At 34.0% G+C, this 5,156-nt stretch overlaps 1 long non-coding RNA gene across 1 annotated transcript; it reads right to left on the reverse strand.

The window, feature by feature from the left end:
* Nucleotides 1-2,572: 2,572 nt before the first annotated feature.
* On the reverse strand, nt 2,573-4,873 carry LOC131146305 (uncharacterized). The gene is made up of 2 exons (XR_009134298.1): nt 4,598-4,873; nt 2,573-4,229 (listed from the first exon to the last, which is right to left on the reverse strand). It is a non-coding gene; the product is annotated as an uncharacterized LOC131146305 (long non-coding RNA).
* Nucleotides 4,874-5,156: the final 283 nt, after the last annotated feature.

Genomic DNA, 5,156 nt, shown 5'->3' on the forward strand with positions numbered 1-5,156 from the left:
AAATGAGTGAATTTAGTTTAAACTTAGTGAATATGGTGTTAATTTGTGTTCAATGGACAAGTTTGGTGTCAAATTAAGTTTAAAATGCGGATTTGGTTCAAGGTTTGACTTTTGGAATTCAAGGTTCAACTAAACTCAATTTGGAAAATTGAAGTTCAATTGGACCTTAATTTTCGCAACTAGGGTTCAATTTGACTTTACAAATAAATGATCAATGGACAAAAAAAAAATCTTTTGTACAAAAAGAACTCCTCAACTTCATCAAACATACTCGATAAAAAAGTATTATAGCACAGATAAAATATGATAAAGAAGAGTAAATAAAAGATTTATCTAAATTAGAAGATCGACAAAACATAAAACATTTGTTGCAACAAAAATATGAAATGATAGATATTTCAAGCAAGGTCCGCTATATCAGTGCCTTGAATCGTCCTAACCTTTGGTCATTAGCTGATAAGCCATTAACCAAAATGCACAATTTGTTTGTATAAAATAATTTCAATAGCTATATTACATAAATACGAACATCTTTCATTTTTTTTTTTTTCTAATTGTTCACACTAGGTTTTAATGTCCTTATTAAAAGAAATATAAAAATAACTAAGCCATGGGCACGCACTCCATTGGCCTTTATTTTTAAATTTTTTTAAAAAATTATTGAATAAAGTAATAAAAAATTAAATAGTATGAGGATATTTTGAAATAGTTGTAAATAGTTATAAGGGTATTTTTTAATAATTATGAGCAGTTATGAGGATAAATTTGACATAATTATAAGGATATTTGTAGGTATTGAAAGAAGTATTTTGAAATAATTATTGATAGTTATAGGGATAAATTTGACATTTTTGAAAAATAACACCAAACAGTGAATTTCTTTTATAATAGTATAGTTGTTAATATATATATATATATATATATATATAAATTTGTATTGTATAATATGTAGTGTATTGGTCATTAACCAAAATGCACAATTTGTTTGTATAAAATAATTAGCAGAGATGAATCTAGAAATTATTCAAGCTTAAAACACTCTACCATATGCTATATCAAGAAAGTATTCCACAATATGGAGAAAAACCCAACATTACAAATAAAGAAACAATAATAAAATTGTAAAAGTGCCCAGAGTCATTTTTTCACCCTGTGATCACATAATTATAATAATTAAATTTTTACTCACGTAAATTGTCAATTATAAATAATAATAATAATAATAATAATAATAATAATAATAATAATAAAGAATATGAATATATAAGCATTAAATTAAAGGATCAGCATTAAAGTTTCACTAAAGGGAAAAAAATTGGACAAACATATAAGCATGGATGCCCCATCCAAATTATTGAAAATAATAAATTAGGCTTACAAATAATTTTTTACCCCTTTCAATACCCACATGAACATAACTCCAATAATCTCTTGGTTAGGTAATAGCACTACTAGATAAAATTTAATTCTTTTACAGTATCCTTCCAAAACAAAAAGCAAATCAGCAATGATGAAAGTTCCCTTGCAATTGTTTCAAAACCTCCTCCACTAGCAAGCCCACCAATAAAAAAATAAGGAAAAAAGTAGTGCTGTGAAAAGAATTTAGGAAGACCTTACTAGCCTTTTCCATAAGATAGATGTAGAAGGTATTGGAAAAATTGCCTCCTACTAATACAAACTAAGATTTGCAAATCATCAAAACAAAATAAACACACTACATAGATGCAAATATATAAATAGACTAGCCTCCATAGGCATGGAGCAATGGTAAGCGCTAAGTAAAGGTTTGCAGATGATCATGGGTTCGAGTCCCAGTTGATGCACCTGGTGAAATGAAAGCGTGAAATGAACCTGTACGGTGGATATCACTGGCATGTGTTCTGAGATAAAGAATCGAACAAATGGTCGGTCTAAAGGTGATGAAACTGTAAATTGCATCCGGCTTAATCATGAGGGGTGCACTCTAGGGGGGCATCACTCTGAGGGGTTGGTGCCGTACCAGGGGATCCAAAGGGCTTGATGGTGGCTGGAGTCCCCATGTTATCAAATATATATATACACACACACATACACAAGGGCACACATTTCTATATATCATACATGCACACATGCAAACACACCACCGAAATTTAATCTGAAATGCAAAAAAATATGCAGCATCTTACAATACCATTTTATTCTTCAAGTGACTGTGCAAATAGTCAACAAAGAAAATTTGATGAAAAAATAGTGTAAATATTAGCCCTATTCTAAAAGCAAATCTACAATAGCCACGCAATATAAAATCATCTACCATTAGCCCAAATCAAGACGCATTTGACGTCGTCATTCATAGATCCACAAATTTATAAATCTTGGAAACCAAATGTCTTGGGAGTCAAAAAAAAAAAAGAATAAAGAAGGAAAAAAATTGTAGGAATCGACATTCAAATAAGAAAAACACCCAACCACTCACTATAATTATTTGAAACTATTAACAGATGTATTTTCTTTAATTGTTAGTTTAGTTGTTAATTCAGTTGTATTTTTCATTTCATATACTAGTATATATATATTAGTATAAATACCACCGTAAAGAGAACTTTTCATCAATTCCGGAATATATATAATTTATTTATTTAACATGGTATCAGAGCAATTTTCCGCTACTGCTCTCTGTGGTTCTCTCTCTTCACTTGCGAATGGCGATTGACAAACCGTTCTTCGTCGCTAGGAATGAAAGCCACAAGACCTGCGTTGTCTTCAGCCACCGAGGCTTCATCGGAAGATCGCTTGTTCTCTGGCTCCTTAAACTCGGCAACTGGATCGTACGAATCACTGATTTCGCTTAGTCTCTCGAGCTTGTCCATCCGAACGCACTTCTCCCCGCTGTTTGTCGATCGTTCTTTGCATATCTACTTTTCGTTTCTTCTTTTTATGCCTTTTCATCTCTGAATCTTGCTGGATCGCTGAATCTTGGAGTGCGACTCGCTTCTCTCTGAAGCTATCTCAGATCATCACAATTTGTATGTGCAAGTCGGTGTTCACCTCTCAGAGCATTGCTCATCTGGCTCCGTTGATTGTTCTGGTCTCGCGATTTGCTTGCAAATCCCGACCATTTTTTTGGAGAAATGAAGAAAAACTCGAATATACCTTCTGTATTTCATTGATCGTAGATCATAACGTTGTTGCAGAGTTCGTACTCTTTGAAATCTTCAACTCTTTCCAATTTGAAGTTCAAAATTGCCTATTTTCATTGCCTCCGAAAAGATCCTCTCGCGAGCATTTTCCACTCTCTCTCAGTTTCAAGAAGTGATTTCTTTAACTTGTTGAGGAAGCCAACTTGCAGAGCCTTCAAGTATCTTCGCCACTCATCTTGGGTAAAATATCCTTGTTTTTCAGCTTCAATTTTCCAAGCAAGAATCACTCTTGCATGTCATTGTTCCCTGCGAAGAGTTCTTGGTTTCTCCGTCGAGCTTCTTGTCGTCTTCCTCTACAGGTCCTCTTGCGGCCTTGGGTTTTTTGGCTACTTCTCAGGCTCTGGTGTCCTTATTCCGGCACCCGTGTTAGAATACGACTCGGTATCTCTGTTTTCTTTGATTTTTTTAGTTGCACTGATTGCCGATCTGGAGCTTCGCACTTCAGAGTGACTTTGAAGCTCTCTACTCTCATCTCTAGTTTTATTTGCTAGCCAATGTCGTCATCTTCGTTTCGTCTCTGGCTCACTCGTATTTGGTCTGATCTTCTAGTCAACCATTCCCTCGTTCCGGCTATGCCGCGTTTCGTCACTCCTCCTCAGAGACAGTTGACCTCTTCATCTGAAGCAACTTCAGATCTTGCCTCGGAGTGTTCGATAAATTTCAGTTAATACTGCAAATTGATTTACTTTGTCTTCTTCTTCTTCTTCTTCTAAAATTTCTTTTAAATAGACGGCGTTGTCTTTGATCCACGCCAAGTATTTTATTTTGAGCGTCAAGTTCTAGTGGTTCTTATTTCGCGTTATCAATTCAATTAAAGAATTCGTCTTTTATACGAGCTGGAGTTTCTTCATTTTTTGAAGGAAAATTTTCCTTCGTTTTTGTTTCGCCACTGCCTTTGGCTTGGCCATATTTTTGGTCTTCACTTCGCACCAATTTTCTTCTTCGCCGGCACGTCTCGCCTACTCTATGCATTGGCATCTCCTTCTGTGGAACATCTCTGTTGTCGTAGCCTTCTCCTCATTGCAAGTCTTTGTCGCCAAGTCTTGGAATCTACAATTTCATTAGTTGCTGTCATGCTTCTCATCAATGGAAATTTTTTTCACTCCAAAATGGAGAGGTTAAATCTTTATTCACCATCATATACTAGTATAAACACTAATATAAATACCATTCTAAAGAGAACTTTTTATCAATTCCGGAATATACAATTTATTTATTTAACAGAAACCAAGAAAAGTTCAAAACAAATGTTTACAAATATAAAATGGAAGGGAAAAATGTCTGCAATCAATAAACAGAAAGAAAACATCAAAGAGAAAAAAATTGTTAAGATAAGTCGTAAAGGTCACAAATCCCAAGTAGATGAATTTGAAGAATAAATGAAGATAAAAGTGGGAAAAGAGATTAAGTAGCAGCACCAAATCACCAGCAATGAGGAGTGGTTTAGCATTAACCTTCCATAGGGCAGAAGATGGGGGAAGAAGTATGGGGACAAACTCAGAAGTGCAAAGACTACAACTCCAGAAAATGAATCGTAACAAAAACCATAAGCAGGTCGAACACACCAGAAGTATAATAATCGAAAGGGAGGGCACGAACTGGAAGAGAGGAGAAGGTGAGGGAGGGGGCTTTCGTCTAGGGCATTTTGGGAGTGACGAGGGGTGAAGGAAAAAGTGGGGAGAGAGAAAACAATTAGAAAAGGAGAAAGTGAGGCAAGTTAGTTTTATGTATATATGTTCAATTTGATTTTTAACCATAATTAATTAATTTAAGTATTAGAATCGAGATTGAGGGATACAGCACAACTTCTATGATTAAAAGTCAATATAACCCACGTTTTTAGAGAGAGAGAGACATGTAAGACCTGTTGAGTTGTAGAAATGACTTTTTATTTTTAATTTTTAAATTAGTTACATAAAATTGCATTATTTTTTTAAAAAAAAATTCAAAATTTTAAAATAAAAATGTTAAATTTTA

This window comes from Malania oleifera, chromosome 13, assembly GCF_029873635.1.
Source record: "Malania oleifera isolate guangnan ecotype guangnan chromosome 13, ASM2987363v1, whole genome shotgun sequence".
NCBI classification, from domain to species: Eukaryota; Viridiplantae; Streptophyta; class Magnoliopsida; order Santalales; family Ximeniaceae; genus Malania; species Malania oleifera.